At 45.8% G+C, this 26,022-nt stretch overlaps 1 protein-coding gene and 1 long non-coding RNA gene across 7 annotated transcripts in view; one reads left to right on the top strand and one right to left on the bottom strand.

The window, feature by feature from the left end:
- PRKAG2 (protein kinase AMP-activated non-catalytic subunit gamma 2) overlaps positions 1–26,022 on the bottom strand; it is a 185,738-nt gene that overhangs the window by 154,904 nt on the left and 4,812 nt on the right. The gene's annotated exons all lie outside the window — the stretch shown is intronic.
- LOC148684304 (uncharacterized) lies at positions 15,674–22,477 on the top strand. Its single transcript, XR_015946320.1, has 2 exons — positions 15,674–15,801; positions 22,129–22,477. It is a non-coding gene; the product is annotated as an uncharacterized LOC148684304 (long non-coding RNA).

Below are 26,022 nucleotides of genomic sequence, written 5' to 3'. Positions count from 1 at the left end.
CTGGCTCACCAGGCAGGGCAAGGATGATTCTGCTTCCATGCCCTCCATCCCGTTTGTTTCCGATGCGACATGCGGGGAAGCTCAGTGGCAGAGCATCTGCCTTGCATGCAGAAGGTCTCAGGTTTAAGCCCCAGCAACCCCAGCCATTGGGAGAGACCCTGCCTGATGCCCTGGAAAGGCTGCTGCATGTAAAGACAGGCTCTGGCAGATTGAGGAGGCAAGACCAATGGGGTCTTGTCCAATGGGTACAATGGTCAAGAAGGAGATTTCTGCATGCGCTGCAGAGGAAATTGAGGGGCAGGTGGGGCTCGTCAACTTGTGGGATATTTTCGGGAGAAGAAAAGGCTAAGGCGGATGAGTGGCGCCTGGTATGCCTCCTTCCGGGAACTCCTGTAGCCAAGCTGGTGCCAAACATATTGCTCTGCTTTCCTTTGGGTCACATCAGCGAGGCTGGGGGGGGGGTGTCTTGCCCTCTGGGCAGCCCAGGACCTCCATACATACCGCCCAGGCTTGCACCCCTTGGAGGCCACTTTGGTACTGCTGTGGTTTGACTTCACACACACACAAATATACACACACACCATTTTCTCTCGAAACAGACGGGTGTCAACAGCGACAAATATCATAGTGTCCCAACACCCTACTGAAGCTCAGCCAAATAACACGTTATTGAAACAGTGGCGTATTCTTCCGTTGTTTACTCCTGCCTCTATTCCCTCCTCCTTCCTCTGTCGTTTCCTTGTGTCTGTTTCTGCCATGCAAGCCCTCGGGGTGGGATCCTGTTAGCTTGTGCTTTGTAAAGTGCAGTGCGAGGAGGAGGAGGAGGAGGAGGAGGAGGAGGAGGAGGAGCTATCCTATGTACTTAACAGCAAACCCACTTCTCTAAGTGCAAAACCTTACGCAGCCAAAAGGACTTTGCTTCTGATATGGATGAGGATTCCTGTATGCATGCTTAGGAGTGCAGCTTTAATCAGGCTCCATTCCTTTTTTAAAATGCAAAGCAAAAGTAAATCACACCACAGTTCCTTATTTCAGAGATTAAACAGCATTTGGCTGTTTCTTTAACTTTCCCCCCAAACAAGTGTAAATTCTAATCTTCATTCTTGAGCCTAAGAAACGTTTGCCAGAAGCAGCAGCTTAGCTAGAAGGTTGGAGAACAGAGTAATTCCAGGATATAGCAGAGAGCTGTGACTGGAGTTCTCAGGCCTTTGGCTGCTGGGGCTGTTATGTGCTAATCGAAACTGATGTGCACCGTTTGGCCACTGTTTTTGTATTTGGAGCTAAATGTGCTCAAAAACAGCAGGGAGTTCCTTTTCTTTTTCTAAAACCCCACTGCTGATGGAAACTTCCATACTCAGGTAAATTCACTGCTAGCAAACAGGAAGATGCTTTTATGGACCGATCTGTAACCCTTCCTAAAGCACAGATGCTGTGTGGAGACAGGGTACCCTAAATGCAAGGGTAGAGGGAAAGCCAAGAGAACAGAGTCCAGGCTATGGAACGCAGAACTGGAGCACAGAAAGGAGAAAGACCCTAAAATTTTAGGGATACGAATGTATAGAGGGAAGTGTATAGAAATCTATATAAATAATGAAATAGCTTTAGATATAGGATTTGGTAATTAAATTAAAGCAAGATTAGAAGAAAGCAAGAAAAAGGGAAGTGATGTATGAACAGTAGGGAGTCAATTTTAATTAATATGTTTATTGTGATGTTTGTAGTGTTGTTTTGTATCATGATGTCTTATATTATTGAGTATTGTGAAGTATTATTTTGTGTTTTTCTTTTCTCCCCCCCCTTTTTTTATCCTTTGTAAATTTCAAATCTCTTTTTGTATTCTTTTTTTTGTCATTCTTTTTTATAGCAATTGTATTGTTTGCAAGAACTGAAATAAAGTCTTTTTTAAAAAAGAAAAGAAAAAGAAAGGAGAAAGACCATAGCCCAGGCACCCCCAAACTGCGGCCCTCCAGATGTTTTGGCCTACAACTCCCATGATCCCTAGCTAACAGGACCAGTGGTCAGGGAAGATGGGAAATGTAGTCCAAAACATCTGGAGGGCCAAAGGTTGGGGGTGCCTGCCTTAGCCCAAGGCTGGAGGACATGCTCTGGATACAGAAATCCCGGGTTCAATTCCTGGTGTGTCCAGGAACAGATGGGAGAGACTTCGGCACAAAAAAGAGCCACTTTCAGTCAATATAATTGTAGACAATACTCAAGAGCCTGTACATTTAAAGTACATCTCCCTCCGCTTCCAAGTGTCTTGGGAGCTGTAGTTTACCATGCACAGAGTTACAAAACCCAACACCCTTAACAAACTACAGATTCGGGATGGGGCTTTAGTGCATTGTGATTATACGGAGCCTGAGCTAGACAGACTGAGCTCCAATTGTAAAAAGCACCCAGCATCTTGTTTCCTAAGCTGCCTTCTACCAAGCCAGACCACTAGATTCATCTACTTCAGTGTTGCCATTCATTTTGGGGGGGACTACAATTCCCATCATCCCTGACCACTGGTCTTGCTAGCTAGGGATGATAGGAGTTGTAGTCCAAAAACAGCTGGCGACCCAAGTTTGGGAAACACTGGTCTAGTTCAATATTATTTATTTATTGCATTTATAGACTGCCTTTCTGCAAAGGTACCCAAGGCAATTTGCAATTTTAAAAGACCCAAACAGATGAATGATAGAAAAGGGAAAGTCGGGGGAGAGGGGGTAGGTGAGTCCAACTGGAGCAGGCCCTGAAGTTGTCTTCGTCTTCCTCCCATGGCTTCTTCTTCCTTCCCACAGGGCAGATGCCACTAATGGGTGGTAGATCTCCAGATTTTTAGACAAGTACTTTTCCAAGTCCCAGCTGCCTGGGACCTGCCGCATGCAAAGCATGTAACCTGCCAGCGAATCATACAGGGACACAGAGCCTCCTCAGGCATCTGGTGCTGTGGGCGTGCAGAAATGCCTAATCTGTTTCTCTATGGCACTGTTGTGTACCCGGCACACAACCTAGGGATTGCAGTGGCAGCTAAAATATCAACCGTAGCCAACAGCCCAGGGATGCAGCCCCTGAAAAAGTGGGGTTCATTTCACTGCATTACATCTCCACCTGAAGCTTTCTTCTTTCTCTGAAGGAGAGGCTGTTGTTGTGCAATTAAAGGAAGTGGAAAGTACACGCTGACAGACCAGGCAGCTGTGGCGGGAAACAGACAGGAAGAAAAGAAAGAAAATTACCTGCCTCTCTTATTAAAGGAGCGGCAAAATACTACCCACCACGATAAAAGAGCAGCAAACTCACACTTCTTTCTTCCTTATTAAAAAAACCCAGTTCCTTGGGATGTTTTCCTTCTATTTGTCCTTTTTCCTCCCTGTTTCCAGCGGGTTGGCAAATATCTCTTTGTTTCTGGATCACTGGAACCCGCAACCTACCAGGTTGAAAAGAGCACATGGTGGGCCATGCACTTCGGCCTGCTAGGGGGCTTGACAACCACGCTGTTTTGTAAGCCCGGACAGGCAGCAGGGACCTTGGTGGGAATCACATGGCTGGAGGGCACCATTCAATTTGGTGGTTTATGAGCCACACAGGTTTATGGCAAGACATCTTCCACCTGCATTCCAAAGAACATTATCCAAGGAAGAGCGATTGGTGTACCTTTCTCAAAACCTGCCCTTCAAGCTTTGTATGCTGTTGTGACAGATAGACTCTAAGGCAGGGGTAAGCAAACTTTTTCAGCAGGGGGCCTGTCGACTGTCCCTCAGACATTGTGGGGGGCTGGACTATATTTGGGGGGGATGAACGAATTCCTATACCCCAAAAATAACCCAGAGATGCATTTGAAATAAAAGCACACATTCTACTCATATAAAGACATGCTGATTCCCGGACCATCCACGGGCCGGATTTAGAAGGTGATTGGGCCGGATCCGGCCTCCCGGCCCTTAGTTTGCCTACCCATGCTCTAAGAAAACAGAACTCTATCATTACTATTATGATGCAATGCTGAAGAAAAGCAACAGTAATTATGGTTAATTGCATCCAGCCAAGTTTTATTCAAGAGTCAACTGACTGAAAGTAATGGCTCCCAAATTCTGGAATCTTCTGCCTGAGGTGCTGTGGGAACCTGCATCTCCATAAAGCACTTTATAAATGTAAGCAAATAAAGAATTCTCTTGGAGCTCATTTTTTGTTTCCCCCCATAACTTTTCATTATCTGTTTTCAAAATATAGTGCAATAAAAACCAAACAAATCCGATACGGAGTTAAAAATAAATAAATACAGAGATAAAGCAAGAAAAAGAGAAGGGGGGGACACAGAACAGAGTTTAAAAGACAGAAAGATGAGGAAAACAAAGAGGAGGAGAGGACAGAGAAGTATGGTATTTCCACATCTCTAGCTGCCAACTGTATTACAATTATTCAAAATACTTAGCATATACACTCCAGAATAATTTCTTGATGCAGCTTTTCTACCAAACTGCTAAATGGTATCTTTCCTAGTCCCCTTCACTAGTTTCCTACCTTCACAGGCCTCCGACAACCCATTTCTGCCACTCATAAAATCTAAGATATCTGTGACAGGAAAGATAATCTCTTTGCTCCCTGTCCAAAGTCATCTATCACCGATCATACGGTATTTATTGATGCTTCCACAGGTGGCTCCCTTTGGGCCTTGGTTCTATCTTGATCTGCTTTCTGTTTATCTCCAAGATGGGTGCTCTCTCTATTAAAAAATAAACAGGGCATTAATACTGCAGATTGAAAAAGGTACCCTTTGTGTGGGTCTGTGTTTTGGAAGACCGCTGTTGAATCACCACTGGGCACATGAAGACAGAGCTTCGCAAAGAAAACTCTCTTTACTTTAATTGTTTACTAGTAACTTGCTGGCACAATTCCCTGGCCTGGCGCTGTGCTTAAAAATAGGCCGAAGGGCAAACAAACAAATCACTATGAAGTAATTCTTTTCCTTCTGTTTTTAAGCACAATATTGCATCAAAAGGAGAAGTCGTGACAGGCTCAAGAAACCAAGCCAAACACTGCAAAAACAACATGCATTGTGGGGGAGGTAGTTAAAGGCGGTGAATTTTTCCACCCTCCTCAACTCCAAAATTGAAAACGGAGGATATATTAAATAATTAACTGTTGTTGCTGCTGCTGTTGCTGTTATGCAAGTTTACACCACGCCAAACCTGGTACAACTAATTTTCCTTCCATGGGGTGGGGTGGGGAGAATAGCCCAATACTGATAACCACACCATTCACATCACCATGACAGAGCACAAAATTTAACCCCTTACCCAATCACACCACACCATGACCACCACCATCTTTATTACGGTCACAGACCAACCTAAGTTAAAATAGAAACGCACAATAATTTGGGAAATAAAACAGATAAAACAGGTAAAAGGAGTGACTAAAAGAAGGGGGGATGTGTGAGGGAGAGAGACTTAAAATCAGCTAGATGATACTAGCAGTTGCATAAGTCATTATAGAAGAGGCAACAGGTCTTGTGTATGAGCCTTCACTTTAGGTTTGGTGCGTGACCCAAACCAATCTTTGGCGAATGTCCATCACAGCAGCACAAAATCTGGCTGCTGAATACATTACGCCTGGTTTTGCATCTTGAAGTAGCAAGGAGGTACAGATTGTTCTGTCTGCCTGGGGAATTCGAACCTGACTCGTATCTCTGTCACTCCTCATAAGGCTTGGTTTCCAGACCCTCAGTCATCTTGCTTGCCCTCCTCTGCACACGTTCCAGCTTGTCAAACATCCTTCTTAAATTGTGGCGCCCAGAACTGGATACAGTATTCCAAGCGTGGCCTGACTAAGGCAGAATAAAGGCAAAGGGACCCCTGACCATTAGGTCCAGTCGTGATCGACTCCCGGATTGCAGCGCTCATCTCGCGTTATTGGCAGAGGGAGCCGGCATACAGCTTCCGGGTCATGTGGCCAGCATGACAAAGCCGCTTCTGGTGAACCAGAGCAGCGCACGGAAACGCCGTTTACCTTCCCGCTGTAGCGGTACCTATTTATCTACTTGCACTTTGACGTGCTTTCGAACTGCTAGGTTGGCAGGAGCTGGAACCGAGCAACAGGCGCTCACCCTGTCGCGGGGATTCGAACCGCCGACCTTCTTTAACCCACAGCGCCACCCGTGTCCAGATTAGAATAGAGTGGTCCAATTTCTTCCCTTGATCTGGGACACTAGACTTATGTTGGTGTTATATTAGGGGTGTATTGATTTTCAAATGAATTTAGTACATGGGTGGGGAACCCATTTCCTCTTAATGTTGCCAGAATTCCTCTCCCATCAGCTCCAGCCAGCGCAGCCAATAGGGAGGATGGAATGATGAGTGTTTTGGCACAAAATCAGAGCTCCATTTTCCATGTTATTTAGAAAAGTAGCTCATCACTTTATATTATCTCACACAGATCCCAAGAACAGTCTCGTGCAGACAACTGATAACAGAGGGAGCTGCTTTTTTCCAGGTCAGACTATTGGCCTATGTAGCGAAGTGTTGTCTACACTGACTGGCAGCAACTCTCCAGCATTTCTGACAGAATTTCCCCCTCAGGCCTAACAGGAGACACTGGGGTTTTAAACCTGGGACACTGCATGCAGAACATAGGCTTGGTCACTGAGTTATACAGCCCATCCTCAAGTCACAGCCACATCAAAACAAATCACTCCCAGGGTATGTTAGTTATTTGGGCTTACGTGGCGTTTTCAAGGATCACAAGAAAGTGGCACTTCCAGGGTCATCGGGATTTTGAAAAGACATGTCAAGTTTCACAATACGAGGAAATCCTTTTTTCTCTCTCCAGGCTACACAACCTGTTTCATGAAAAGGAGCACAGCAACAGGATCCAAGAAAACGACAATTTGTCATTAGACATCTGCAGCCCTCCTGGAAGTCTGGCTGAGATCCAGCTGCTTCAGATCTAACTACATTTTGAGGACTTCTTGGGAGATGGATGTTCTTCCGCTGAATGACAAGTCAAAAGTTTTGCGCATAAATGAGCAAGGAGAACCAGCTAGGTTTCTTTTGGGGGGGGGAGCAGGCTTTGATTCCAAGGAGTAAGAAAAACAGGCATCAATCCTAACCTCACTTATTCAATAGGATTTGCTCCCATGATTAGGATTATTACTGGTATATATTGAACACATATTCCACCCTTCCTCCTGAAAGAGCCTAGAGGGGCAAATACACCCATAGCAAAACATTTTTAAAGCATTCCAAAAACAGTTTAAACTGGTTTTGTAATGCTTTTAAAAAAATGTTTTGCTGCGGGTGTATTTGCCCCTCTAGGCTCTTTCAGGAGGAAGGGTGGAATATGTGTTCAAAACCTGTTAAAGACAAAGGTATAGAATAGTCTACTTTAAAAAAAGCTCACCCTATGCTTTCTCTATGTTCTTTCCAGCACTTGGTGAAGACCTATTCATTCTCCCAGGCCAGGCATCCCCAAACTCGGCCCTCCAGATGTTTTGGGACTACAACTCCCATCATCCCTAGCTAACAGAACCAGTGGTCAGGGATGGTGGGAATTGTAGTCCCAAAACATCTGGAGGGCGGAGTTTGGGGGTGCCCTTGACTGAACTCCCCTTGACTGAATATTGACAAAGTTGGGCTTTAGTTACTCTCCCCCCCCCAACCCCACTTTTTATGCTACACTTAATTTTCAATATTGCATATTTTTTCATCTTCTCTTTATGAGCCACCAGGATGACTAAGAAAGAAATGAATCTAAAAATTCCATTTATTCCTATAGGATCGGGAAATTCCCCTTAAAACCTAGATGTGGTATGTGAGGAAGTGTCGGCTTGTTAATGCTATGAACCTTACATCTTATTTTCAACCTGTGTGTTTTTAAAAAAAGAACTTGTATCATGAAAACTCCATTGGTCTCCACTGACCTCATTCAAAAGAAACCAGCCCAGAGTATCTGCTGGAACTCATGAAACCTCTCACCCCCCTAAGACTGGGGCTGCATGCAAATACTACTGAAGGAGTCACGAACATCTCTCTAGAGAGGCTGTATATTCAATCTTGACAGCTCAGCATGGCTGACAACCACTCCTCTCATGAAATATTCTGATGTTACCACATGGAATAATACAGAATCATGTTGTCCCCACCTCAGGTCAGCAAATCAAAACTAGCCAGAATTCTCCTCTGGCTTCCTCAGTCTCATTTATCTAGCCCCAAATATCCGGCTTGTATCCAACACCACCTCTGCCTACCTGTCCAGGTTGGTAAGAGATCACTGTTCCTACTTGAAACTGTACTCTCATGTAAAACGTCCCATGCTACACTTCCAAACGCAAGCGCCTGCAAATAAATAGCTCTGCCTTGCTCTTGTTGTTACTGCTTCTCTCCCTCCATTTTTAGGGCTTCACCTTTTCGTGGCAGCAGAATCAGGTCCCTCGAGGCTGTTCCCCAAAACAATACATTTAGGTGTACACCAAATTCCTTTTTTTGCAAGTACATAATGTGTGAACAAGTGGGGTAAAACATGTGTTTGCAAACACAGGCATTAGGAAGGTAAAGTTCCAGGTTAGTGTACTTTTAGCAGGAAACCCAGGTTTCAAGTTGTGTAATGTGTGAAATGGCCCTCAGACTATTTTTTTTTGCCTGCCTCTTCTCTACTTTCAGCACAGCTGTTGCTATTGTTCCCTCTTTCTTACCATCTTGCATGTACTTCCCTGCATTTCTGAACTCCATCAAGTCTCCATTTACAATCTTCTGCCATCCCAAAGCTGCTAATGTTCAATTAGCTCTAGCAAAATGCATGTCTCCCTCCAAGCGGGGGGGTGGGGGGGTGACACTGCCATAATCAGATTACCTTTTTTAAAAAAGTTATTATAGCATTCACAAATCAGAACATAACAATCCAGTAGCGATAATAGCTATTTCAGCCAGGGAACCACTTCATATTTACTTAGTAAATGGACAGATTCATCGCCTGTCTCTTAGGAAGATCAATGTTTATTGCATGAAGCTGGCGATGGCTGGCTCCTGTCACCCAAAAAGATTCCTACCCTGAAACCAAGATACAATTTAAATACAGTACAAAATATTTTATCGGGCTCCCTATTTCCCTGAGCTGAAGGAGGTTTCACAGCAGCTGGACCCTGTGGGGTGTTTTTTTTTTTTTTGGTGTGTGTTTTTTTGTTTTAGAGAGGGTACTGGAGGCTTCTATTAATAAACTTTTTATTTGCAAAAGTATAGGTTGAGCAGATGGCAATGAAACATGCAGGCAAGCATTGTTACTCCCCAGACAATAATAATTCAACTTCCCAATATCCAAGATGCTGCTGCCAGCTAGAAAACATTTAGCATCCTTATTCAGCAAGCTCCAAATCTAGGCTTTTTGGCTTTTCTCCCACATTCATACTACAAAAACAGTTTACTTCTGCCCTTGACTCACTCAGGTAGATGGTATCGCAATAATTCCAAAGGCTCAGAATAGCCACAGGCCAGCGATAAACGTTCATTAGGAGCCATCTGGCTACCGTCAGGTGCCAGGCTATGCTAAAGGTCTACAGAAGGGACGGGGAACCTATGACCAGTGTTAGAAACTCAGATATAAAAGCTAGGCACAAAATGGCTCCTTAAACCAGGGCACCAAAATGGAATGCCTGGTTGCCATTTGGGTGCCAGACGGCTCCAAAGTCGTATTTCCCAATACAACTTCTGGGTATCTGAAATTGATTCTGATTACACAGACAACATATAGCGGACAGAATTCTACAGGATGTGTTGCTAGTATGTGGAAACAGGCAAGATCCAAGGATCCCCAGGCACGCACCTCCAGATGGTGGAAACACCAGGCACAACCTTGGTGCCCAGGCATCTTCACTTGGTCGCAAGCAGCCAACAGCCAGTTGCAAAACGCACCTGGCAAATTTCAAATGCTGCCTGTGGCCCTCCAGATGTTGCTGGACTCCAAGTCCCATCATCCCTCATCATTGACTATGTCCAACAACATTTGGAAGGCCAAAGGTTCTCCACACCTGCTTAATCCAGGAGCAGGTTTACAACCATGTGGTGGGGAACCTTTGAGGGTCACATGCCCTTCTGGGCAACTACCTGAGGGCCACAGGCCAGTGGCAGGCAGGACCTGAGACAAATGTGGGCAGAGCAACAAATCAACATTTTGCCTTTGTACACAGACTTTCTGCACATGCCAACAAACCCCTCTGTATCCCCCCTTTCAGCACCTGCTTAAAACATTTTCTACAGACATGCAGAAGATCTACGGGGTATAAAGCAGTGTACAAATTTAGTAAATAAATGAATAAAATGTGTTTTGATCTGTTTTTAGTTTACTGTTGATTTCAATTAGGTTTTTTTGAATGTTGCTTTAAATAACAGTTTTTAGCTGTCCTCCCCCACCACCACCACGCACGGTGAGTTGAGTGGACAAGACCAATCGTGGGTCCGATGGTCAAGAAGGCAGACTCTGCAAGTGCTGTGGAGGGAAGTGATGGGCAGATGCGGCTCGTCAATCTGGGAGGGAGCCCATGCAGGAGAAGGAAAAACTCTGGTCCTAAACCTCTGCTGCTTTGGGGGATATATTTGAGAGAAGAAAAGGCTCAGGAGTAAACCCTACACAAATCCGGAGCAGAGTCCCTAAGACGGTCGGATGACGCCTTGTACGCCTCCTTCCAGCACCTCCTGCAGCCAAGCTGGTGCCAAATGTCTTGCTTTCCTTTCCTTTGAACCACATCAGTGAGGCTGAGAAGGGGGTCTTGTTGATCTGGGCTGCCCAGGACCTCCAGCCCAACCAGCTCAGCCTTGCACCTCAGTGGTTTGACTTCACTCCCCGGAGGCGCACTCCGTTGCCTCTCAAGACAAAACATATGCCAACAGCAGCATCTGTCTCAGATGGACAATTCTAATAAAACGTCCTATTTGTTTTTTTGTAAACAAGCCTGAGGTTTTATCACAATCAAGCGGGATGTTTTGTAAACCACTTTGGAGTTTTTACTACAATCCAACAGTAGTTTATTCCGACAAGTAAAATAAACTTAAGGCTTTCCCTCAGTTTTTGCCTGTGGGTTGCTTGTAATGAAACACTGTTCCTGTGCAAGGCCTCATCATCAGAGCATAATAATAATAATAATAATTTATTATTTATACCCCGCCCATCTGGCCGGGTTCCCCCAGCCACTCTGGGCGGCTTCCAAAAGAACAGAAATTCTAAAATACAGAAATCCATCAAACATTAAAAGCTTCCCTAAACAGGGCTGCCTTGAGATGCCTTCTAAAGGTCTGGTAATTGTTCTCTTTGACCTCTAGTGGGAGGGCATTCCACAGGGTGGGTGCCACTACCGAGAAGGCCCTCTGCCTGGTTCCCTGTAACTTGGCTTCTCGTAATGAGGCAACCGCCAGAAGGCCCTCGGAGCTGGACCTCAGTGTCCGGGCAGAACGATGGGGGTGGAGATGCTCCTTCAGGTATACCGGACCGAGGCCGTTTAGGGCTTTAAAGGTCAACACCAACACTTTGAATTGTGCTCGGAAACGTACTGGGAGCCAATGTAGGTCTTTTAGGACCGGTGTTATGTGATCTCGGCGGCCGCTCCCAGTCACCAGTCTAGCTGCCGCATTCTGGATTAGTTGTAGTTTCCGGGTCACCTTCAAAGGTAGCCCCACGTAGAGCGCATTGCAATAGTCCAAGCGAGAGATAACTAGAGCATGCACCACTCTGGAGAGACAGTCACTGGGCAGGTAGGGACTCAGCCTGCGTACCAGATGGAGCTGATAAACAGCTGCCCTGGACACGGAGTTGACCTGTGCCTCCATGGACAGCTGTGAGTCTAAAAGGACTCCCAGGCTGCGCACCTGGTCTTTCAGGGGCACAGTTACCCCATTCAGGACCAGGGAGTCCTCCACACCCGCCCGCCTCCTGTCCCCCACAAACAGTACTTCTGTCTTGTCAGGATTCAATCTCAATCTGTTAGCCGCCATCCATCCTCCAACCGCCTCCAAGCACTCACACAGGACCTTCACCGCCTTCACTGGTTCTGATTTAAAAGAGAGGTAGAGCTGGGTATCATCAGCATACTGATGGACACCCAGCCCAAACCCCCTGATGATCTCTCCCAGCGGCTGCATATAGATGTTAAAAAGCATGGGGGAGAGGACAGAACCCTGAGGCACCCCACAAGTGAGCACCCAGGGGTCTGAACACTCATCCCCCACCACCACTTTCTGAACACGGCCCAGGAGGAAGGAGCGGAACCACTGCATAACAGTGCCCCCAGCTCCCAAGCCCTCTAGACGGTCCAGAAGGATGTTATGGTCGATGGTGTCAAAAGCCGCTGAGAGATCCAGCAGAACAAGGAAACAGCTCTTACCTTTGTCCCTAGCCCGCCGGAGATCATCGACCAGTGCGACCAAGGCAGTTTCAGTCCCATGATGAGGCCTGAATCCTGACTGGAAGGGATCCAAATGGTCCGCTTCTTCCAGGCGTGCCTGGAGTTGTTCCGCAACCACTCGCTCAATCACCTTGCCCAAGAATGGAAGATTTGAGACTGGGCGATAGTTGGCCATATTGGCCGGATCTAAAGATGGTTTTTTTAAGAAGCGGTTTAATAACCGCCTCTTTCAGCGGGTCTGGGAAGGCTCCCTCATGGAGAGAAGCATTTACCAACCCGCGAAGCCCATCGCCCAGCCCTTCCTGGCTAGCTTTTATAAGCCAGGATGGGCAAGGATCAAGGAGACAGGTGGTTGGTTTCATTCGTCTAAGCAGCCTGTCCACATCCTCGGAGGTAACAGATTGAAATTGATCCCACAAAACTTGACTAGACAGGACTCTAGCACTCCCCCGCCCCGGCCCTGCTCCCACGGTGGAGTCTACCTCTTCCCGAATCTGAGCGACTTTATCTGCAAAAAACTTTGCAAAATCATTGCAGGAGATCATGTGGCCCGTACTGGGTCCGGATGGAGCAGGTGGTTCCGCTAAATTGCGAACCACCTGGAAGAGTCCCCTGCTGCTGTTTTCTGCAGATGCGATGGAGACGGTGAAGAAGGTCCTCTTCGCCGTCACCATTGCCACTTGGTAGGCTCGAAGTTGAGCTCTAGCCCGTGTCCGGTCTGATTCAAAATGAGTTTTCCGCCACCGGCGCTCTAGCCGTCTCAACGACTGTTTCATTGCCCTCAGCGCCGGGGAAAACCACGGGGCTGTCCGGGCTCCATGTAATCTGAGAGGGCGCTTCGGAGCCAGACAGTCAATAGCGCTGGTTAACTCCGCATTCCAGCGGGCCACCAGGGAATCAGCTGAAAGGCCATCGACATGGGATAAAACATCCCCTACCACTCTTTGGAAGCCAATTGGATCCATTAAGTAGCAGGGGCGGACCATCCGAATCGGTCCCACCTCCCTGCAGAGGGGAAGGGTTGCGGAGAAGTCCAGTTGCACCAGAAAGTGATCTGACCATGGCACTTCTTTTGTTTCGCTTTTACTTAATGTCAGATCACCAACATCCATAGAGGTAAACACCAAGTCCAAGGCATGTCCGCGGCTATGAGTTGGGCCAGACTTATTCAGGGACAGCCCCATGGTGGCCATGCTTTCCACGAAGTCCCGAGCGGCTCCTTGTAAGGTCGTGTCGGCATGGATGTTAAAATCCCCTAAGACAACCAAGCTAGGTGTCTCCAGGAGCACATCCGACACGACCTGAAGCAGCTCGGGCAGGGAATCCTTGGTGCAGCGGGGAGGTCGGTACACCAAAAGGAATCCTGTACTGCCTCTATTGCCCAACTTCCAGAACATGCACGCAGAGAACTGGGTCTTCCCAATAGGACGCCTGGTGCAAACTAATGACTTCCTAAAAATCACTGCAACCCCCCCTCCCCGTCCAGATGGCCTGGGTTGCTGTGCATAAGAGAAACCTGGTGGGCAAGCAGCGCCAAGAACGGGCCCATCGGCTTCCTCCAACCAGGTCTCTGTCACACATGCCAGGTCAAATCCTCCATCCACAATCAGGTCGTGAATGGCGGTGGTCTTATTCATCATCGACCTGGCATTGCACAGCAGCACCTTCAGGTCATGTGGGTATCCCTTGCCTATTCCAATATCCGTCCGGTCAGGACCAGACCTGGAGGCAGGGATAGTCCTCAGACAACGACTAAGTCTGCCTCCTCGGTAATGACATGGTCTGGTCTTAGCGTAACTCCTCCTCCTACCCGTGACCACTGAGATCGGTTGTTCCAGTGCACCCCCCCCCTGTGGAATCTGCCCCAGCCATTTTGCTTGCTGGGACCCCCTCCCGGGCAACCCTGACCCCTCCCCTTAAAAACAAAATAAAACCTCTGTAAAAACAGCAAAGAACTCAACAAAAGAAGAACACAAAAAAGACAATAAAACAATAAAACCAAAAACAATAAAAATTACAAATACACTAAAATTTAACAGATTCCCACACCCAACTAAAAATCCCTCCCACCTACCGCCCCAAACACAATAAAGCAATAAAACCAAAAACAATAAAAATTACAAATACACTAAAATTTAACAGATTCCCACACCCAACTAAAAATCCCTCCCACCTACCACCCCAAAGAAGATAAAAACATAAAAAATTCTTTTAAAAGCATTTTAAAAAGAACTCTGTGCTGTTTCAAGTTCCCCTGGGCAGCACCAGCAGCAGAGCGGCGGCAGCAGTCCTTTATGAGGCCTTCCAGGCCCTGCCCTAGACCAGGTGGAGAGAGGTAGGGACAGGGCCTGTGGGCACTCACAGCAGGAGAGAGTCCTGGGCAGCACCAGCAGCAGAGCGGCGGCAGCAGTCCTTTATGAGGCCTTCCAGGCCCCGCCCTAGACCAGGTGGAAGGAGGCAGGGACAGGGCCTGTGGGCACTCACAGCAGGAGAGAGTCCTGGGCAGCATGGCCAAGCGCAACTACATTTTAAGAATTTGTGTGATATTATCCCAAAGGATAATTCTGCTGATCAGAAGGTCGGCGGTTTAAATCCCTGTGACGGGGTGAGCTCCCGTTGCTTGGTCCCAGCTCCTGCCAACCTAGCAGTTCGAAAGCACGTCAAAATGCAAGTAGATAAATAGGAACCGCTACAGCGGGAAGGTAAACGGCGTTTCCATGTGCTGCTCTGGTTTGCAGGAGCGGCTTTGTCATGCTGGCCACATGACCTGGAAGCTATACGCCGGTTCCCTTGGCCAATAATGCGAGATGAGCGTGCAACCCCAGAGTCGGTCACGACTGGACCTAATGGTCAGGGGTCCCTTTACCTTTACTTTATCCCAAAGGGTAATCCAATCTGAATCCATGGCAGAAACATGCAACATGGCACATTTCTAACAAGAAGGAGGGAAGCCAACCTCCCAATGCCCCCCCCTCTCACACACGCACAAACACACACACACAGTTGACACCATTCTCACTGGGCTTATAGGCTGTACAGGAGCCAAGAACTCTCATATCCTGCTCTGATCTAGAACCTTCCTATCCGAAGCTCCACCACATCAGAGGAAAGGATTCAGGAGCCACCATGCACAGCACTATGATAATTATTATTTTTAAGGTAGCCAGCTTCCAGAGCAGACACATTCCCACCGCCTCTCCCCTTCTCTCCCGCTTTATGTGTTCTGCCGCCCACAACAACAATTAGTGGAAATGACCGGCTATGCTTGTTTGCATTGTTCCCAGGCTTGTCTCTTCCCCCCAGTGAGCTCCGAAGACCATGCAATATTGGAATTGACAAGTCTTTCGACTGCAGCAGAAACAACAGTTGCATGTGGGGAAAAGGAGAGGGGAGGCCAAAGTTCCAAAGCGGGACTCGCAAAGCAAGAGCAGGTAAAGTCAGCAATATATTTCAATTTGTATTTCAATGAAAGTCTTCTTGGGTTGGGAGGAGAGGACAGCTTTTTCAGTGTTGTGGCATCAGTAGGATCTCTCTCTCTCTACGTGTTTCTGCAGAGTTTCAAAAACCAACCTGCAAAGCTCGTTTGGCCCAGGGACAAATACAACTTGCACTTACTTCCACATCATGGGAAACAGCAGCTCTATCAACCAACCTCTAAAGAACTACTGTCTGGCTCCAAAAGAATTCGCTTGCAAAACTGTAAACACCAAACCCTCCAAACGAAGGCATAAAATCGCAGCAAAAAAATATGTTCTGTATAAACATAGCCAGCCAAACACATCCTGACATAATCACAGTTCTTAGGCACTCAAAAGCAGGGTGGATAAAAATCAATAATTTTTTTTAAATAAAAGATTTTTTTAAAATCAATTTTTTAAATTAAAATCGGATTTTTTTATTTAAATCGGATTTTTAAAATAAAATCCTTTTGGAGGAAAAATCTTTCTAAAGATAGTTTTCTGTTTAAGTTACATTATAGTCCAAAGGCTTTTCATCAGGAAATACAGATTTGTTTTTAGTTTTTCATGTGTGCTAATACTCAGTCTAAGCTTTTAAAAACAACAACAACAACGTTTAACCACATTAGTTAACAAACATGGATACATATGCTATAATGTTATTTTAAAAAATAAATTGTTTAAATTGTTATTAAGGAAATGATTATTTTTCTCCTTCCAATAAAGTACAAATAGAAACAATAATTTCATAATTACCTGTCTTTATATTTCTAATAGTATAACCAAATCAGTAATTTTTTATATAACTGTAAAAACTACCCTGAAAATTGATGATTCCAAAAATGAAACCTTCAAATGGTTGTAAATATTAAGATTATACCAGCAAGAATGAGTCTTCCTGTAATTTTTTTTATTTAAATCAAGTCTTACTGACTAGTGATTTAAATCGATTTGATTTAAATCAAATCCACCCTGCTCAAAAGTAAGCCCTCAAAGGCCTTGTGATACAAGGTGGTCTCGCAGTGTTTGTTAGAAGCAGGAAGGCTTGGGCCGAGGCATATTCACCTTGGGAAACATACCTCAGAAGCTTGGGGCCAATACAGAAAAAACCCTGCTCTGTCACCCTGACACCCTTGTGGCATAAAAGCCCCTTAAGCCAACACAGATCCACACCAGACATTTAAAACACAGTCAAGACATTTTTAAAGCAAACAGCTTCCTCCAAAGAATTCCAGAAACTACAGTATATTTTCCCCCTCCCCACAGAGAGCTCCCAGAACTCTTTGAGGGAGGACATATGCTTTAAATGTGTGTTGGATGTACTTTAAATGTATGGTGTGGATCTGGGCTTTGCTGCTGGTTTATCTCTGGGGTGTCTGGATTGGGACCATAGTGTGGGGAGTAGGTGGTCTTAACCCCCTACCCCCCCCCCCAGGTCCAAATCAGATCAGCTTCTATGGGTGTTTCTGCATTCATACACAACAAAAATGAATGTTTCTACCCTTTTTAATATAAAAAACCCCTCTTCTGTGTATTGCCATGCATTTGTTAAATCAGTTAGGTCAGGTGGATTTTACTGCTCATGGAAGCATGTAGAAAAAGGTATTCCACCATCAAGGGGAAAGGGTGATCTTCCTGAACCAAAACAGTCCTGGCTTAAGAGTTTCCAAAATAATGACTTAGGACATAAATCAGCCCTTAACCAAAAGTGTAAATTAACTCCCCAAGACCCTATTAATTCAAAACATGTTTCCACACAACATATTTGTTTTGTAACTTTGTTCTTCTGGAATCTGGATTCTTAAGTAATCAAAGTTCAGTCTATACGCCAAATGGATAGGCTGCCAGACATCTTAAGATGATACTTTGGCTTGGGTTGTTATAGAATGACTGCGATATTTTAATCTATGGAAAGAAGCCCCATCGAAGACATAGGGCCAAAATAGATGGGCATCCATTCTACTCAAGTACTGATGCTTTCGGATGCTGGGTTTGTGTTGGGGATCCGAGAAAACGCCTCATACACACCACACACCAAAACACACGCTGAAAGCAGATTATATCCCCCCAAATAACCCTAGGAGCTGTAGTGTGTTGCGGGTGCTGGGAGCTGTAGCTCAGTGAGGAGTAAACTACAGTTCCCAGGATTATTTGGGGGGAATAATGTGGTGGGTACGCAGCCGTACATGAGCTTATAATCCCGGTTGCAGGTTCTGCCATTAGGCAAAACAAGGTGCCCAACATGCAGCAGATGCTTGGAGGCAGGGGGTCCTGGCTGTTCCTCATAAGCCCCCTTCATTCCCCTCTATTGGAGGACAACTGTGTATGCCGAATGACATGCTCTCTCCCCACACTTTGTGACAGGTGAGGGGGCAACAGGCTGCAACCTCAGGGATTGTGGAGGACACTATCCCATCACCATCACTGAAGGCGCAAAACTCAGTAGTTAAAGCCCTTGCTTTGTATGAAAACAGTCCCAGGTTCAATCCCCGATATCTCCACTTGAAAGAATCTCAAAGAACAGAGGTGAGCAGGAACTCTATTCCTCCCCTACTCCAGAGTAGACAATATGGGGCTAGACAGACCAATAACATGAGTTGATATACTAAGTTTTTTTTTATCCAAAATCAAAAAATGCAGGAAGCAGATGTCCGGACAAGCCCTTACATGCTATATTTACGGCTGTGTTGTTGGTTTCAAAGGCTGGTGCCAAATTGGCAAGGCAAATGCAGGTTTGATACATATCATTCTGAAGCAGGGCCAGCGCAAGACATTTTGGCACCTGAGGCTAACCACAAAATGGCACCCTCCGTCCCTGCCAAGGAAGAAGGGGTGAGTGAAAATCCACATCAGGAACAAGGGAGGGGGGGGGATAAAGGCTGTACATGGGAATCTGCTGCTCTTGTGGATCCTGCCGCCCAAGGCAGTCACCTCACCTTGCCTCATGGGTGGGCCGGCCCTGTTCTGAAGTCCGCCAATCCATCATTATAAGCAGTACCTCACAGGAGTAGCAGCAGCACCATTAAACAACTGAACTGACTTCCAGCTCCGACAGGAGAATCTAGATGCCTCCGGCTGAATTTGGGCTTCAGCACATTACAACTGGCAGGAATACACACGTAATGAGCAATGTAGAATGATTCAGCAGCCTCTCTTTGGGGCTTATATAGCAGAGGTTGGGCGGGGGGGGGGGGTTAGAGACAGAAAGATGGAGAGATGTAACTGGCCCCAAATCAGATCAAGTCACTTGTGGGTCACCTTCATAACTCCTTCAACACCAGCATCCAAATCCTAAATAAATGCATAATTCAGAAAAGCATGTTTTCTTTTGACAACCTTTTGCAAGCTGCCTTCAGGCAGCCACTTGGGGCTACAAAGCAGAATATAAATACGTACTCCAAATAAATGTAGTGGAAAAAAGGAGAAGCGAGTTCATTGTACACCTCTTGGACATGAATTAAACCCCATTCTTACAAGTTAATTGGAGGATTTCTCAGGCAGGGGTTTCTTGCATGCCTCTCTTTTTTATTTTTATTTTTGCACCATCCACACAATGTTGTTGGCATCAAAATGCCAGTTCCAATCTCCCCAACTTAAACCAAATTTACTCATTCCAGGATAGCTCTAGTAAGAGAGAAAGAGAGAATAAAAAAAACCCTTTGCCAACAACCCATTTGCATTATTAAGCCCCTGTCCAAAGGTAAAGGGACCCCTGACCATTAGGTCCAGTCGTGACCGACTCTGGGGTTGCGCGCTCATCTCGCATTATTGGCCGAGGGAGCCGGCGTACAGCTTCCAGGTCATGTGGCCAGCATGACAAAGCCGCTTCTGGCGAACCAGAGCAGCACACGGAAACGCCGTTTACCTTCCCGCTGTAGCGGTTCCTATTTATCTACTTGCAGTTTGACATGCTTTCGAACTGCTAGGTTGGCAGGAGCTGGGACCGAGCAACGGGAGCTCACCCCGTCACAGGGATTCGAACTGCTGACCTTCTGATCAGCAAGCCCTAGGCTCAGTGGTTAGACCACAGCGCCACTGTCCAAAAGCACCCATGAATTGCAACACCCCTCGTAAGGGAATTAGAGTAGTACAGTATACAGTAATAGCAAAAACATATACTAGACATGATAGTAGAAGATGCAGAACTTTGAATTTGAGAAGTCTGTCTTTCAAAAACAGGTCGATCCATAGATTCACAAACAAGACTCATCCAACTTCCAATTCCTTTATTTGTGAACTAAGGATTATAATGTTAAAAGGACATAATTGTGGGGACCAACCTAACTTCCCTATTGTCGGGGTGAATGAAATGCTCTTGATCCCTCCATCTTACACATCAAAAGTACTGAATAAATCATTAAGAATATTAATAGCTATGTATCTCTCCAGGTCACAAAATTTATAGCTGGCTCTGGGATGACTGGAATGCCTTCAGCATCCAGGAGTCACTCCCAATGCAGGTGACTCATCCACCTCCAGCCACGCTCAATTCCACTTTCATGCCACACAGCAGCATCCTCACACAACACTGCAATGCAGCAAAGGCCGCCGTGGCTTCAACGCAGTACCCAAGGCCGGCTTGCAATCCAGCAACAACACAACTGATTGCAGTGCTATGTCCCATCCTAAACACTTCCTTAACTGGTGTTCCAGGTCACCAGAACACATTCCAAATGTCCAAGCGCTACGGCAAATGCATAACCCTACAGCAGTGCCGTTAAAGGCAAGGCACCCAAAAAAATCCAACCTTCTTTTGGGAGAGAGAAGGTTTGCCAGATCCCAGTCTTGCCCTTCCAATGCTCTGCGCCTATCTGAAGGGCGTTTCACCTTAGGATGATCCCACCTAGTATAGCCAGAAAACAGCAACCCAAACAGGACCAGTTTGGGAGATCATAGTTCATTGTCAAAAGTTCGAATCCTGGCATCTCCAGGTAAAAGAATCTGGTAACAGACGATGTGAAAGGCCTCTACCTGAGATCCTGGGAAAGTATTGCCAGTCCAGAGAAGACAGTACTGGGCTAGATGGGGGGGAACACTCAAAATTAAAGCAGTAAAAAATAAATAAATTTAATTGTCCAGTAGCACTTCAAAGTGTGCATGCACATGAAAGCTTATACCCAGAACAAACTTAGTTGGTCTCTAAGGTGCTACTGGACAATTTTATTATTTTTTAATTTATTTCGACTGCATCAGACCAACACAGCTACCTACCTGAAAATTAAAGCAGTGTCTTGTGTTCTAATGTGCCTCCAGCTTCCTAGACTATGCACTGCAGCAATTGACAAATCGTCTGCACGCATGCTGAGTTTCCCCCCTCTTTACCTTTAAGAATCCACTGAATAATAAGTATGATCTCTTAACAAAAAGGAAGGGGAGGGGGGAACCTTATAGGTGAAAAGCTCTCTTGACAAGTAATTCTGCGCTGACAAGAGCTGCTGAAATAACACAAATGATACTCTAAGGCAGCCCAAAAGAAAGAGGAGCAGCAGGAGAAAGAAAATAGTTGGAGTCTGCATGTCATGATGACTCAACAGCCAACAAAGAGTGTGTGAAAAGAGTTCTCCTTACATACTTATAGTGCAACTGTCAGGCCTAATCAGAAGAGGCCTTCCTGTTTGCAGCCCAAGTTGTGTAGAATTGGTAATCCGAAGCTAACCTCCACCCCCCAAAAGGGGGTGATTCGGTTTGGGGCATATCAGTGCAAATGTTGGGGTCTTAAGCATTTCCCATGATGTTCCGAAAGCCAAAGCATGAACAAGGCATAGATGATCGTAGCTGATGTGCCCCAGGGCTAAAATCAACACAGTTGAGCTTTTAATTTTGGGCATCACCGACCTGAGAAGCATGTGGTGGGGAGAGAATCAAACAGAAGAACATAACTCTGAAAGTGGAAATGGACTCCACAGGCAAATCTGCAAAAAATATATAGACAGTTTGGTGAATCCAAGCCCATTATGTGCTCATTTCATCCTCTGCGCCAATGTGGTTTAAGTGGATTCACTAAACCCAAGCCATTGCAAATGACACTACCAGAAAAGGGAGGGGGGTGATAGACCAAGAAGGGTGGGAGAGTGTTGAAGCATGTCACCTGTAGATCATCACAACTGATTGTTACCAACTTGGATGGTAGAAGGTAGTGGAAAGCAGCAAATTGGCAAAGCAAAGGATTCCTAATGGCAAACAAAAATTCTCTATAAACATTAGAACAGCTTTGCAAAAGCATGCCTCCTTTCCACAGAAATCAGTCTTTGTTTTGAGTTTCTTCCTCCTGACTTCACCACTCGCCGCTTTCTCTCCCAGCCCAGCATCAAGCATCCACAGCAATGATCAACATGGATATCTGAATGTCCCACAGCAGGGTGAAACTGCTTTTTCCTTGGAGGAAGTAGCTGCATTGGCAAACATCATGAGATGCCCAACCCATTTGCCTTAGTAAGGATCTTCTCTCAAGCTTGGGCTGGATGCGGCCCAATCGCCTACTCAATCCAACCCGTGGATGGTCCGGGAATCAGCATGTTTTTACATGAGTAGAATGTGTGATTTTATTTAAAAGGCATCTCCGGGTTATTTGTGGGGCATAGGAATTCGTTCATTTTCCCCAAAAAAATATAGTCCGGCCCACCACATGGTCTGAGGGACGGTGGACCAGCCCACGGCTGAAAAAGGTTGCTGACCCCTAATATAGGGTCTCTACTCCACAGTACATGTAACCTGGACTGCAAACTACTGAGTAGGGAAGCTTGCAACTCACTCCTAGCCAAGTCAAGCAGCACAAATGCCTTCAGGAGAAAAGGTAAGCCCCCTTTCAAGAAGAAAAGGTGAAATGTTACAGCAAAAAGAGAACTAGCATGGCAGAGAGGATACAAGACAACCACTTGGGTTCTTGGAGCCTGACACTATTGAAGACTCGCTCTTTGGGCAACATGCAAAACAGCCCTACTCTGCCCACAAGTTTCCACTTCCCCTAAATATCATGTTACTGGAGGTATTCTGAAGAAAGAAGAGCAGGGCTCTCAGACACAGAGTGTTGGAATCAGAGCTCACAGCAGGACAGTTCTATGCCTCCAGAGGTACGCTTTCCGAGTGCATAAAAAGTGCCAGTGGGTTTAGAACCGTTAGCCTGCTTTTGTTTCCTGCTCTCTCAATGCAGACCGGCATAAACAGTGGCCTGAAAGCGCCAACTTCAAAATATGATTTCTACTTTACCAGCCAATAACAAAATGTGGCTTGAACATTTCAGAGATCATGCCAAACCAAGGTTAAATGTCCTTAACCATGGTTTTGTATGAATGGAGCAAAACACTCTCTTTTCTTTCAATGGTCCAATTTTCACAGCCACTTTTGATGGGGTCAGGACACATCTTCCATAAAACGAGTTCTTTTGAAACTCTGCAAGCAGCAACTTTGCCTTAGCCTATTTTGTTTTAGAGCCCATGTTTATGTCCTGTTTCTTTGCATGGCTTCAATTATTACTGTAAACAGTCCAGGGAGCAGTGTGGTATACTGGTTAGGGTGGTGGGCCAGGACCTGGGAGACCAGTGTTCAAATCTCCACTCAGCCATGAAGCTCACTGGGTGACCTTGCGCCTGTCTCTCTCACTAACCTAACCCACCTCGCAGGGCTGCTGTGAGGATAAAATGGAGACAAGGAGAACCGCACATGCTACTTTAAACTCCTTGGAGGAAAGTTGGGATATATAAATGTAAAATAAATAAATGACTGGGAAATATACATAAATATTGCAAGAATAAAATCAGCCATAGCATTCTGTTCTTCAACAGGATGTAGAAGCTGGCAATTTTACCACAAGGAAGAAAAGCCTCGCCAAGTTAAAAACACACACAAACCAGAGCCAAAATCACCTCAGTCAAAAGCTTTCTTGCACACGGGGCATTCCTGATTCTTGCTCAATCATGTTCCATGCTGGCCTCTCTATCACAACAAATACTCTTGGCTAAGTAAGGAGGGTGGCGGATTTTACCAATGACAAAAATAACACAGTCCGCATGCCAGAATGTCGCAACTTTATCCCAACCCAACAAGCCACACTAACCTGAGGGGGAAGGGGAGAGAAATCTGTTGCAAGAGTTTCCAACGACGATTGACTGCACTTGTTATGCAATAAAGAAAGAAAGAGCTGAAGGTCTAGAAAGAGCTGAAGGAGTTCATCTTTAAACTCATCTCAGTTTATTGGTGCAATTCTTTGGATATTTACCTCAAGTGGGGCAATGGTGAAGGAACCTTCCATTTTCAACCGAGACACTTCCTAGTTTATTTTTGTGTGCCTTGATATAAAAATAAATGAAGTTCTCATTTGAGACAGATTAGAAGAAATGCACCAATAAGCTATCTCAAGAAAAGTTTGGGTTGAGGGAAGAGATGCTATGTACACGACTTTTGCTGCACACATGAAGATCAAACAGGCACTTGTGCACATAATTCTCTGCCTGCCACCACAAATGTGAGGACAATTGAGACCTTAGAGACCAACTAAGTTTGTCATTGGTATGAGCTTTCATGTGCATGCACACTTCTTCATATACTTGGCAGGATGTCACCCTATTTAGCCTAGCCTTTGACCCTTGAGAAGTGTGTTTCCAGAGCCCAGCCTACCTGTGAGTGTAATATGTTGTGTTTTTAATTCTGGATATTATAATGCATTAAAGGTAGAAGGTTAAAGGTAAAGGACCCCTGGACAGTTAAGTCCAGTCAAAGGCAACTAGGGGTGTGTGGCGCTCATCTCATCTATTTTTGGGAAGTTCTTAATGACTGATGTTTTAATGTATTTTTAATCTTTTGTTGGAAGCCACCCAGAGTGGCTGGGGAAACCCAGCCAGATGGGCGGGGTATAAATAAATTATCATCATCATCATCATCATCATCTCACTTCAAGCCGAGGGAGCCGGTGTTTGTCCACAGACAGCTTTCTGGGTAATGTGGCCAGCATGACTAAACCACTACTGGGACACGGGAGGGCCGTGAAGAGTGCCAGAGCACACGGAAATGCTGTTTACCTTCCCGCCGCACCGGTACTTATTTATCTACTTGCACTGGTGTGCTTTCGATCTGCTAGGCTGACTGACGCTGGGTCGGGGAGCTCACCCCGTCGTATGGATTCGAACCGCCGACCTTCCAATCAGCAAGCTCAAGAGGCTCAGTGGTTTAGAGCACAGAGCCACCTGTAACCTATCCTGGCGCCTGCTAGTAAAGGTCGGTAATGCAAATCATCAATAGTGGTAACACGTCTCTTTTTGCACATATGATTGGGTCCCTGCCCTTGAGGAAAAGGGGATATCTGACATTTGGGGAAATTCCCCTGCCCACAGTCAACACAGAAGCAGCACAACACGCCTTTTGCTGTTGCTCCGTGACAGAAAGCAGGAAACTTTTCCAGTAGCTATTCATCCACTCCAACCCTAACACACTCTCTGACCGCTCCGACCAGCCAGCAATCTGACTTGCAGTGGCACTCATTGCACATAGACCTCCACACACACACACCTGGTTGCATGCCCCAAAATAGCGGTTATTCTCCCAACATGACCACAGGTCAGTCCTAAACCCAAAAGCAAGTCCCGCTGAGTTAAATGAGAGTTTGCAGCACAATCCCATATGCGTTTATTTGGGAACAAGTCCCACTGTGTTCAAGAGGTGTAATTTCCAGGTGAGCGTGTGAGAGATTATACCATAATCTTCACAGCCTCAGTTCCAAGAAAGTGTGGTTAGGACTAAGGTGAGGCTACTAAGAACTTGTCACTCTCTAGGCTGGAGGTCCATAAAATAATTTAAGGCAAATTAAAATGGGGGTGGGTAGAGAACATGCTTTGTATTGCAGAAGGTTTTGGATTCAATCCCTGGCATCTTCAGATGGTGACCAGGAAAGAACTCTTTCTGAAAGTATGGACAGCCAGTGGCAGCCAGGGTAGGTCAAGGGTGGGCAAACCTGTGCTCTCCAATGTTGATGGACTAGAACTCCAATTATCCCTAACCACTGGCCATGCTGGACAGAGGCAGAAGCCAACAACATATGGTTCCCCACCCTCTGGTGTAGTGTTAGAAACTCAGATATATAAGCTAGGCGCCAAATAGCTCCTTAAACCAGGGTTACAGTCTCCAAAACAGAATGCCTAGTTGCCATTTTGGGGGCAGAGAGATCAAAAGTCGTATTTTCAATATGACTTTTTGGTTCCTGAA

The sequence above is a fragment of the Zootoca vivipara genome, chromosome 11 (assembly GCF_965207765.1).
Source record: "Zootoca vivipara chromosome 11, rZooViv2.hap1.1, whole genome shotgun sequence".
In the NCBI taxonomy this organism is placed as follows: Eukaryota; Metazoa; Chordata; class Lepidosauria; order Squamata; family Lacertidae; genus Zootoca; species Zootoca vivipara.
The sequence above is the reverse complement of the archived record's forward strand: the minus strand, read 5'-3'. Positions and strand labels throughout refer to the sequence as shown.